General features: G+C 44.5%; 1 pseudogene; it reads left to right on the top strand.

The window, feature by feature from the left end:
- The first annotated feature begins 6,589 nt into the window (after positions 1–6,589).
- On the top strand, positions 6,590–12,157 carry LOC141998819 (E3 SUMO-protein ligase KIAA1586-like; annotated as a pseudogene).
- Positions 12,158–12,918: the final 761 nt, after the last annotated feature.

Here is a 12,918-nt window from a genome sequence, read left to right as displayed (position 1 = left end):
GTTTCAATTAATTAAAGTACAACTGTTTGAAACAATCAGGAAGGAGAAAATGAGCGGAAAATAAGAGAGACACAACCAAGTGAAGCAGCTGTTTCAAACTTGCCATGCGGGTTTGTCTGCAGGAGTTCTCTTAAAGATAAAGTATGTTTGCTGCAGATGCCTGCCTGGAAAACTCTCTAGCACGCTAACACAGGGAGGGAGAAGGAGTAGGAACAACTAATGCAAATCTGGGGCCTGATTCTGATCTCACTTTCACTGGCTTGCCACTCGTTTAACTTCACTGACGTTAATGGAGTTACTCCTGGTTTACGCTGGCCTGGTTTGGCCTCTTGTCCTTCAATCGTGATAAAGAGCCATTTGACTCCAGGGATAGCAAACAGAGCAGGACTCTCCTCCTTCAGCCGCTTGTGGTGGGAGTAGAAACCATTGAATTATGGCTGTCTCTGACTGCATTTTGTCTTCCAGTTCATGACCACATGGGCAGAGGCTCCATGTCCAGCGTATTTGTGTGGCCAGACTGTACGTAGCTGTGAAGGTTTTGGGAGAGCCTTTCCTGTGACTGACACTGTGGTCTGTGGTAAAACACCTAGAAAAGCCCTCACAATCTGAGATCTTTTGTGCACATTGATGGGCTTTACCTCCCTTCCCCCACATACATGTTGATTTAATAATAACCCAGAAAAAGCAAAATTAATTCAGGTGGCAGATGAGGCCCGATCCTCAGCTGGTGTAAATCAGTGTCATTCCATGGAGTTTAAAAATATTTAGGAGATTTCTTGCCGGTACCATTGACTGAAAAAAAGCTGATGATGCTGAAATGGGCTTTACACATGGAATGGAGAATTCAGAAAGAATAATGAAAAAAACCTGGTTACATTTCTAGTCTTCCTTCAACCGAATTATAACACTGCTGCACGGTTAGAGTCTCTACTCCAAACTATACACACATGGCCACAGGGTAATGCTAATGAATGGAAAAATTTCCCTTGCCTATTCTCACCTGCCATACATATTTCATCTCCACAGTTGTAACAATCATCCCCTTCCTACTAGCTAAACAAATCTCATCTAAAAAGCTAATGACAAGCACTTGGATTCTGCTGTACAAGAGCACAAGCCAGATTCTCCTCTTGCACCTCCACTAGAGTTACTCCATCGAAGACAACAAAGTTATCCCAGTGTGAAACCTGCGGGAATGAGGGGGGCGTGGTGCCCAGTCGGCATCTCAAGACATGCATAAGTAATGGATAATTGCTCATCTGATGACAAATTCTCTGCAGGCTCAGGTTTCTTACGTGTAGCATGCCAGCATCCTAATGGCTGCTAAGATAACAGCTATGTGTGAGACTCAAGAGTCCTGGAGGGTGAATGGATGATTGCTTAGATACATTTCACTGAATTCTGCAGTGCTACTGTGTGCACGTGTGAGTGAGTGGGGTGGAGGGGGAGCATTCTGATTAAGGGTGATATTTTCAAAGCTACCTTGGGCTGGGAAATCAAATTAATTTGAATGGGAATTGGGTGTCCAAATCCTTTTGTCAGCTTTGAAAATCATAACCTAGAAGCATATTACACACACAAACTACTTTAAGATGCCATTATGGTTGAAAGTACATATTAGTAATTTAGTGGTGTTGAAATGAAGCTAAAACCAATTGTTAAAAACCCAAGAAACTCAGAGTGAGGGTTAAACTTAAATCCAAGCATGTTAAGAATACAGAGTTAGGGCATCTAAACAACCTCACCTCTGCCCTGGAGAGACACCATGAGGGGTGACCAATGAAAAAATCAAATGTGTCTTTAAAAAGAGGTTTAATCTGATTTGGGTCCCCAAACATAACAATGCCTGAATCACAACTGAAGGGTTAGTGCATGGTGTCACTATAGAGCAGAGATCAGGTTTCTGCTGAAGGAGAAACTTTCAGCTATCGGGAATAACAGGGGAAAAAATTACCTTTAATTCTAAAACAAATATATTCCAGTGTAGCCTCTGCACAAGATTTCAGTGAGTTTTAACTATATGGGAAGTTTGCAGAGTCTGTGATAGGGCAGAGACAAGGGTGTTTGGGTTCCCTGACTACATGTCCAACTCCATACCTAATATGGATGGATTTCATTCAAGTTGAACTTTAACTGTAAATTTCTTGGGTTTCTAATGCTTGCAACAGAATGTTCTAACGCTCTCGTGTTCAAAGTGGGACAGAGTTGCTGGAGACCATCAGAGACAGTGACAGAGGGAGCAAAGTATACATGTACTACATGCCCATACTTGGGACCCCAGCTCCTGGAGTCAAAAAAGTGAATTTCTAACTTTTTTGTGCTTGTGAAAAAAGGTTGAAAATGTGACTGACATACTGACATCTATCTGCCTCTGCAGAGAGCCTGGGACAATAGCTCTAAGAGGGGGAACTGGCTCTTATCTAACTAACACAGTGATGTTTGCCTGAGTCTGCAGGGAACCTGAGAATAGCTCTGAGAGAGGTAACTGTCCGATGCATCTGAATGGGATGTCAACGTCAAGCCCTGATGCTCTGGAGGGCCCAACAGAGGACTCTGCAGGGGAGGAGCAATGAGCCCAGACCACCCACCCATCCGTGCAGATACACCCTGACTGCTGGGGTAAAGACTGGAGAGGCCCCGCTTAAGGGAGCCCTATGCCACTGCCTTGCCCCTCTGCTGCTGGAAGGCTGCCTCCATCACTCCAGGTGGGAGTAGGACCACAGCCCAAGGGTGGGGTCATGAAGGGTCCTGCGTCATGGTGGGCCTAGGGCCCTGGATGGCCTTGGTAGGCTGTGCCTTGGAGTCAGGGCAGTGCTGACTGTTCCAGGAATGCTCCATGAAAGAGCGGCAGGGGTATGTATAAATAGTTCATAGATAAAGTGCCAGTAGGTGGCGCTCAGGAGTACACAGCATTGTCCATGTGTTCTGTATGACCCAGAAAGTTGCTGAGGCCACGTGCTGCGAACAGCTGCGTCCAGCATTTTGCACAGAGGTGGTGGACTGAGCTGGGGGTCTCTGTGTGTGGTTTGAACTGCCCTGTTTAAGGTCAACAGGACTCGTTCACACAGTGTAAATAAATAAACTGCACTGACTCCATCTCGCTGAGGGCTGAGGCCCCTATAAGGAGCTGCTCAAGGCTGGGCACTATTGAGGTAGCTGGCCCAAGGGCACTTATGAGATCAATTTGTGATGACAAAACTGTTTGGTTTGCTCTAAGCCTTAAAGGCCCAGGAAGATTATGGGTCTATTACAAGACGGGAGGGGTGAGTAGGGTGCCAACTTGGTAATATCTAAAACCCGGATACTCCAACACGAGTGCCGGAACCTCCCCTGCCCCGCCTCTTCTTCCCAAAGCCCCACCCCTGCCTCTTCCCCCAAGGCCCCATCCTCACCCACCCCTTACCCTTGAGGCCCCGCCTCATCCACTCTCTTTCCCCCTCCTCCCGTCGCTTGCTGCTTTTCTCCTCCCACCCCCCGCGTGGGTCAGGAGGGACTTGCCTGCTGAGCTGGGCTGGGAACTGCAACCGCCCGACGCAGATAGAAGGCGGCCCTGGCTGAGTAGGGGCTGGCGCGAGTGATGACCTGGCGCCTCCCTGCCTCCCTCTCCTGGAGTAACTGGACTTTGGATGTCCAGTCAGTAGATCAAAATCCTTCTGCTGGAACCAACCCCCCGGGTTTCAAAATGGCGGCTTTCCTGCCTGCCTGAGACGGGGTGACATTTCTGTGGGAGCGCTGCAGACACGGGAACAAATTTAGGCATGATCACACTATCCCAGGGTGGCCTGCCCCTTTAAAGGCTAGGGGGGTGGGGGCCAGCCAGCTCTGTTCCAGGAGAGCCCTGTTGGGGCCTGGTAGTTTGCAAGGGGGCAGGTGATTGCCTGGGGAGCACCTGGTTCCTAGAAAGGATGGAAGAGCTCAGCTGAGGGAAGAGAGAGCTATCGGAAGCCGCTTAGCTCCCAGAGCAGGCAGATGGCCTGCAGGAGGGTTGCAGAAGCACTTCCTGGAGCAGGTTTCAGAGTACTCTGGCAAGGATGTGCTTGGGCCTGCTTGAGCTGTTGGATTTATGCTGAACTGTTTAAATTAACAGACTCTGGGCATGATATCAACCCTAGCTGGGCTGGGCACACAGACTAGCAGCCTACAAGCACAGGAGATTCATACTGAGGGGCTTCAACCAAGGATTCGTCACTGTCTTCTAGTTGACCCATCACTGCTTGTCTGACACAGACAATGACCCTCCCTGGATGTGTGTGGAAGCTGGCTTTAGAGCACACCCTAGTACGTTCTGACTTACCATTTGATCTCAGTGACAGTCTGCTTGGTGCACTAACGCTAACCCTATCAGCGCTTGCCTACATTGTGCCTGATGCTAGCTGAATGCCTTTTCAGACAGGCAGCATCTAAAGGGTTAAGGAGCCAGCTTTTAGAGGCAGGCCAGTGCGTGGTTAATCAGAATGGAATCTGGGATAATTGCACCGTTGACAGGGGTCCTTGATCGCTGCTCTTACCAAGTGATGTACAATGACAAATATTTACCCACACTCCAGCAGCACACACTGGTGTAAGCCTTTTCCAGCCCTGCTTTCAGCAGAGAGTGTAAATAGATAGCTATATAAGGGGAAAAGCTGCTTTGGGCAGCTGTCAGCTTTGCCATTTGCAGCATTCTTTGTGCAGGAAGGGCTGGAGAATGGACAGGGAGAGGTAATAATGTGCCCTGGTACTGGAGACCAGGACTGGAGCCCCTGAGTGACTGAGGGCTTGTCTGGGCTATAAATGCAGCCACCTCTGGGGAGCCTGGTTACAATAGGTTATCGCTTACGCTGTTCTTTCTTGCAGTACGGATGGGATCGAAGCACAGGGTATGTGAGGCCTTAAGCTCTACTACACCAGAATTCAGCCATTGTAGCCTCTGGACTCCTGTACTTTTCACATACATGGGCAACTTACATTAGCCCAGTGGAGCGCTTTGTTCCATGCTAGTGAGTTACCCATATCAAGTGGTTAATGAGCCTATCTGTGGATCTAGGCTGGCAAAGTTGGTCTTTTTACTCAAGCAGCAGAGGCTTGTGCTCTTTAGATCTGGAGGAGTCTGGTTCAATCCCTGAAGATGACTAGAGCAGGGTCTCACTCCATCGGCATGGGATCAGCTTCCTCAAACGAAGGGAAAGAGCTGTGGCTGTTTTCTTCAAATATGAGACAGGAGAATATTTCCTCAAAGAAAATCTAGATGCAGGTTTTCTTGTAGTTGGGTAGGAAAAAAACCCACATCACTGTGCACAGAGAGGCAATATTGCCTACAAGGAAGAAACCTGGCCTGTCATAACAGTCTGCAGAGCCTTTGATAGATGCATCTACTCTGCACAGCACCTACTGTGCACTACCTGTGCTACAGGGATTATCAGCTAGAGGAATGAGTGTTGTCAGCTCTGTCTTGTGATTTCTAAAAGTCCTAGCACCTGGAAACAGGAGCATGCAGGAGACTCTCAGCTTTCATTAAAAAAAGTTAAGTTCCTAGACCTTGTGGAGAAACAAGTGAAAATGTGACCAGAGTGCGGCCTAAATGCGCAGAAACTAGAAGACAAATAAAAAGAACCCACAATTCATTTTTTTTTAAAATCTCATGATTTTAAGCCATCTCATGATTTTGTGGGGCCTGACTCAGGAGCTTGGAATGCTTGAGGTTGGGAATACCAAACTAGCAACAGCAGCTCCCTGAGGCACTGTGTGTGAGACCGCTCTGGGAGAACTGGGAGAGCTCATACCACAGCGGTGTCACCCCATGCCCAGTGCTGCCCTCATCTTTGGCACTAACTACAACCCCTTTTCCTTGCTTTCCAGACTGTGAGAGCTAAGGTTGTGCGTGGCTTCTGAGCAGGGGCCCATGGTGGGGGAGCAGGAGGGGGCAGAGGCTCCTTCTCCCTCCATCAGGCACTCACACATGTCTAGGAGCAACCTGGCCGGCTGTCTCAGCTGTTGGTGAGATTCTTAGATGAGCACCCTGTAGAGGTATCCTGGTTAGTGCAGGCCCATGGCTTTAAACTCCTTCTGGACAGATTTCAGCAGGGCCCAGCACTTCAGCTCTTTCTCATTTCACAACGAGTGGTCAGATCATCTCTGCTCCAGCCTATCAACACCTCCCTCTCCGTTATTCCCTGTTCTCTGGCCGGATGTTGGGTCGGCTCAGCATTCCCTTCCCAGTGCTGCCTCCTCTACAGCCAGAGGATGCACCTCTCTGACTGTCCAGCAGCCACAGTTCGGTCCATTCTGAACTAGGGTCATTTATACGGCAAACCACAGGTGACTTTGCTGAAGCAGAACCCGGTTGACTTCACATTCAGGCCTCAAGACCTGCCACAATGCGGTGTGGGGCTAATGCCAGCTCTTGCTGCCATGTCTGCTGGAAAATGGTTGCTTGTATGACACCACCCTGGAGGATATGGGCAGCAGGGATTGAACCCCAAACTTCTGGAGTTAAAAGCATAAGTCTTTGCTGCTTGAGTTAAGGAGCCAAGACACCATACCCACAGTTGGGTTGTAGTAGACTAATAAACTGCTACCCAAGGACTAGTCACTAGAGGATGACAGAGCCATGTCGTGTAAGTGTGAGGTACATAGTCCTACTTAATTTCATCTTGCTCTATGAGAAACCTGTTGCTGGGATTTGCTGAGTCAGGCCTGCTCCTTCCACTTGCAATCTCTCCAAGCTCCTCACGGCTAGTAGTGGTATTAAAAGATTAAAAGATTGTTTTTGTGTGTGTTTGTCGACAATGGGATTTTATCAAAACCAAATTTTTTCACAAACAAGTTTAGTTTGGAGGAAAATATTCAGGTCCTTGGATTTTTGCTGAAAACCTGAAATGATTCTCCAGGGAAAAAATCCTTTCCCAACCAGCTTTGCTAACAACTGGTGGTTTCCTAGGCCCTCCCACCACACGTGGCAGATTTCTGTCTTGCATTGTGCACTGTGAACTTTGACATTGGCCTCATATTTCAGCACTAAGAAGCGTTCAGGGCAAAAAATGGCTTCTCCTCATCCCCCTAGATGGACTCCATCAGTTCCAGTATGGAATTCTCAAAGACCTTCAGTGCTTCAGAATTGCCCCTTTGGCTGCTCTGCTGGGCCAGATGCACGCGTTAATGTGTTTGCACTGGAACTGGCGCTCAGCACCTCGCTCCTTTGCTGATAACACAAAGAGATTGGTAAATATTGTTTTCTGGAGGCTTTGTTCTTGCCATGTCAGCCAGATGCTCCATAGCTGATTATGTCCAGATGTGTGTTCTTTTATCATAATATATTGTATAATATATTCTTAAGGAGCACCTATTATAATTAAAAGAGGGAAAGCATGTTTTTCATGGAAGTTTTCTGCTAAACATGGGCACATACTAGGAACTTAGTCAAATAAATTAGGTATTAAAGCTTTGAGTTCATACACTAGCCTGATATTTCATCTCTCTTTTTTATAGCTTCTAAGGCAAGAAGGGACCACTGTGATCATCTAGTCTGACCTCCAGTGTAACACAGGCCATAAAACTTCCCCGAAATGATTCCTGTTTAAACTAGAGCAGATTTTTAAGAAAAACCCTGTCTTGATTTAAAACTTGCCAGTGAGAGAGAATCCAGCACAATCGCTGATAAGTTGTTCCAATGGTTAATTACCCTCACTGTTAAAAATGTACATATTATTTCTAGTCTAAATTTGTCTAGCTTAAGCTTCCAACCATTGGATCTTGTTATTCCTCCATTTGCTAGACTGGTGAGCCCATTATCAAACATTTGTTCCCCATGTAGGTACGAAGTAGGTACTAGCTAACAGAATGTCAGGAATCATTAAGAAAGGGAAAGATAATAAGACAGAAAATATGATATTGCTTCTATATAAATCCATTGTATATAAATCTATATAAACCCTCGCATCTTGAATACTGCATGCATATCTGGTCGCCCCATCTCAAAAAAGATATATTGGAATTGGAGAAGTTACAGAAAAGGGCAACAAAAATGATTAGGGGTATGGAACAGCTTTCATATGAGGAGAGATTAATAAGACTGGGACTTTTCAGCTTGGAAAAGAGATGACTGGGACAGGAGTGCAAGTAGGGTGGTATGCTCCAGTATGCAGTACCGGCAAGAGACTTTTAGTGGGTACGGGGTACTGGAAAGACTAGGGGGGGCTAGCTCCCCCGGGTGGGGGTGGGGCTAGGGCTGCACTCTGCTCCTTAAAGGAGCAGAATGCGGCTAGGGAGGGCATTCATTCTTTATATGGCTTTAACAGCACATTACATATGCTAACAAACTTAAACAAAGCCTTTGTTTAAATTTGTTAGCATATGTAGTGTGCTGTTATGTTGGTCAGTCAGAAGTCCTCAAGAGGGGACGGGAAGGGGTAAGGGGGACATAAGGTGTTTAAACAGAATCAAAAACATTGTTTCTCCCCATTGGTCTGAATTATCCATGACATCCATACTGAATCACATCAAGTCCAAATCATTAGAGGAATGCCTGCCTCTGTTTGCACTGACCAGAGGATGTTTGGATTCTGATGTCAGCCCAGTTCTGCAGCCTGACAGGAATCAGGTGTTGTCCCCAGTGAACACAGAATTCTTCTTTGCAGCCAAGCTAGTCTAACGTGCATTTTGTTAACTGGAACTGGAGCAGCAAAACAATGAAAACAAATGCCTCATTTTCCAGCTTTGTGGGTAAGAGAACTATTAGTGCAGATTATAATGCCAGACACTGATGGCCTTAAACCAGCTGCCTCAGGAATTGAACTTTGCGGAAAATAAGTTCATCATTTTAGCAATGGAGCTAAGACTTATCACACATTTGCCCACCTTTATTCGAATGAAGCTGCTTCTGATCTGACAGCTCAGTTCAGGCATTGTCAGTTTCATCCAGAACAATTTACAAACTTGGAACCTAATCCTAACCCTTAATCATTTGATCAATCCCATTTAAGACAATGGGACTATCTGCATGACTATGGACCACTTTTATGGTAAGAGTTTCAGGAGTCTGTTCTGTTCCTATAAAGGAAGTTGAATCTCCCATTGCAATGCAATGTTTGGGTACAATACCATAATGCAGTTTAGGATACAGTTCTACTTGAAATTTATCTTTTAATAAATCATACATATGCTGAAATGGCTCCTCACCCAACTCCCATATTCCGTATAAACAGACTGAATACTACTACATATTTGGGGTGGAAAGTGTGTAGTTAAGCATGTTGATGTTTGTATATACAAACACGCATTTCATCACTGTAGTGGAAAATATAGTTGAATTTTTAATTTTCTGTGGAATTTGAAGAAAGTTTAACAGCCCCAGTTGTTTTCTGTGTTAATCAGTGTGTATCTGAAAAAATTACACGCCTTCTAAGAGAAAAGAATCAGTCCACACTTACTGAAAAAAAAATTCCTTCCAACTGGTGTTCAGAAGAGTGCTACAAGACACATACATAACCTTATGAGCAGAGGGCGGAGAGGATACCCTCCCACATTATGACCAGGAAAAATAAATAATAATAATAATAATAATAATAATAATTAATAATTAATAAAATCTCAAAGAAGCAGCAGTTCACAGATTTGCAAACCTAAAAACCTGTTATGCTTTAAACCACCTCAGTACATACCAGGTTTATGAACATTTAAAAAGTTAACTTCATAGGAACATTGAAGTCCATTAACCCAAATGTGTGCCAGTGTGCCGTCACTGACTAAAGGCGCAGTCACACCAGAACAGCTAAAAACATAACCTTGCCCTTTTAGGCTAAACAGAGTCATGTCACTGGCTCCATCTCTGTTGTTACATTACAGATAACAAAAATTCCAGTGGAGCATAGTGCTAGCACATAAGGTCTCAGGTACGTGGTGTAATTTTTCAGAATCTCTTTTGGGATTAATCATGTACATGAAATAGCTGGTACTTATGATTATGCTATTTCTATGCATGTATCATCTTGGTATCTGAAGTTATGAATATTAGCTATGTTTACTACATGTTTGCTCCTGTGGTAACGCCCACAGCATATTTAGCCCGCACTTGAAGGGACAAGTCAAGTTGAATGGTCCATTATAAGGAACACTTAGCTCACAATGGATCCTGGAAAACTCCTGTCTACACTTAATGTTTTAACTAGAATATGGGTGGCGACAATGGACATGTAATTTGCCCATGTGACTCCATACACCATCTTTCACAGTGAGAACAGATTTCCCTTCACTTGGCACTTGGCAGAAGCTAAAAAGCCCTGGAAACATCTCCATTTTGCTTCTATCCTGGTCTGGCCTCCTTCCTGCTCCAGCCTCTGGACAATGGGAGGATTCTAACCAAAGGACTGAGGACTTTCTAATGATTTGGAAGCAACCAGAGACTTTAAGCCAGCAGTTTATTCCATCACTGTTACAAACCTGAAATTCACAATCCCAGCAGCTGGACTTAAACTCTCAGCCTCCCTCCAGAAAGGTAAAACAGCTGCATTTCCACTAGGTAGCTCTGCAACAAACTTCGCTCTAAACCTACCTAGCTAAACTGCAGTCATATTGAATGGCACAAAAATAAAAAATCTGGGCAGATAGTGAAATTGAAGAGGGTCAAATTGAGAAGCATCCAATGAAGTGAGCTGTAGCTCACGAAAGCTTATGCTCAAATAAATTGGTTAGTCTCTAAGGTGCCACAAGTACTCCTTTTCTTTTTGCGAATACAGATTAACACGGCTGCTACTCTGAAACCAAATTTAGCTACCTAGTTAGGTTTTTATTAAGTGGTTGTTGGGTTAATAAGGGTTGATCACAATATCAGTGCAACAAACGTTAATAAAAATGTTCAAGCTTAAAGCAGAGGATGGATGTGGAGAAAGTAGGGCCTCTAAAAAAATGAAAAATGAGTCACCAACACTGCATGAAGCCACAGAAAGACCACATCTACAGCCTGAGGAGGGTGACAGGTCTGCTGAATTGTGGGGTAACACTACTGATGAAAAGCAGTACCCAACTGTGTGGTCGAGGGTTCAATTTGGTGAATTCCAAATTAAAAATGATTGGTTGTTTGCGTCCAGTGGAGAGCTGGGGTGTAGAACATGTAGACACATTTCCAATTTAAAGCTTTTCTCTGCTCGAGGCGTGAATATTGCTTCTTAATGGGCTGAATGTCAGATTTCATCTTTTGGGAAAAATAGAAAAACACAGCTCACATCACTTAAAAAAAAATTAACGAACACAAAAATTCAGCTGCTCACACACAAAACTTCAAGAAGCAGCTAAGAAAGACATTCTGATAAACGTCAATGCAAAAAGTGAAGAAGCAGCATTTGCAACCACTGCTCGTGTGTTCAAGACAGCTTATTACATCGCGAAAATGAATCGGCCATATACTGACCGTGAGAGCCTGACTGACCTGCAAAAAGTGAATGAGGTGGAAATGGAGTGATTGCTTCAATGCAGAGCTGTCTGTGGTGAGATCATAGAGCATGTCTCTGCAGAAATGAAGAAAAAAATCATCTGACAGATAATCAAGACCAAATCCAAGATCACTGTACTAGTTGACAAATCTGCTACTCTTGCTTGAAAATCTACTCTTATAATTTTTTTTAAATCCAGTGTCGACGGTGATATGAATCCAGTAGCATTTCCTTTGGATTTGTTTCAGTTAGACAACATGTCAGCTGAGAACATAAAACAAGACAGAACCAAATGTTTACTGCGTTATGGATTCACTATGGAATTACTGACCGAGGTCTTTGTCAGTTTTTGCAGGGATGGTGCAAATGTCATGCTAGGAGTCAAAGCTGGGGTGGGCAAACTCCTACAAAAAGACTTCCCAGATCTCATTCTGTGGCATTGCCTTAACCATAGACTTGAACTGGTGGTTGATCAAGCACTGGATATTACTGGGGGTACAAATGATTTCAGGGCATTTTTGGACTGCTTATATCCACTTTACAGTCAGTCACCAAAAAACGCCTGTGAGCTCAGTGCACATACGAACGAGCTGCATGTCGTACTTAAAAAAATCAGCAGACTTTTCAGTGTACGATGGGTAGCTTCAGCATGGAGAGCTGTCAATGCAGTCTGGCAGACTTACCCAGCATTATCTAAACATTTTGAGGAAGCTTCACAAGACCAATCAAGGGATGGAAGGGAACAAGTGTAATTCTTATCAGATACGTAAAGGTCATCATACAGGAGAAGCAAACAAAACCTACTCCTTGGCAGTGAATTACCTGCGGGGAGTACAGGTCAGACAAATGAACTGTCCACCTCCTGCATTCTATTTCCTCTAATCATCAAGACAAGCAGCCTCCGCACCAGTATCCACAGAACTGTGACTGGAAGGGATAAATGCAGCTTCTTCTCTGGCACAAATTTGGCCAGTTTCTGCAGTTACTACAGTTTTGGAGGTTTAGGAAGGACATTAGTTTGTGGCCTGCAAATTTGACCTACCATGCCCCTCCTGGAGATATTAGATCCAATATTGGTTGGGATTAGTGCTTCCCTGCTGTGGGAACACAACATACCATCTTCCCTCAAATACACGGCAGTTAGGCTTCTGTTCAAAAAACCATTTCAATTTTGTCAGTTATCACCCTGTCTCTAATCTTTCCTTTTTAGGGACACTTGAGAAGGAAGGTGGAGTTTAGACAACTTTAAGGTAATCTGGAGCCTTCATTGTTACACCCCAACACCTCAGTATTCACCACTGTCATGTAATTATGATATGTTTTGTACAAAGCATGTCTTGTGAGGTATCATTCTAAAAGTTTTGGTCTGCTAAACATTAATATCTCAGTGGATTGTATGTGCTATTGTTGTGTGTGAAGTTATGAAGGTTGGCTGTGTATGTGTTACTGAAATATGTTGTGAGGTTGAAAACCCCCACAAGCAGCCTTTCAGGTACAATAGTAAAAAGACAAA

The sequence above is a fragment of the Natator depressus genome, chromosome 14 (assembly GCF_965152275.1).
Source record: "Natator depressus isolate rNatDep1 chromosome 14, rNatDep2.hap1, whole genome shotgun sequence".
In the NCBI taxonomy this organism is placed as follows: Eukaryota; Metazoa; Chordata; order Testudines; family Cheloniidae; genus Natator; species Natator depressus.
This window is presented reverse-complemented; position numbering and strand designations above follow the sequence as displayed.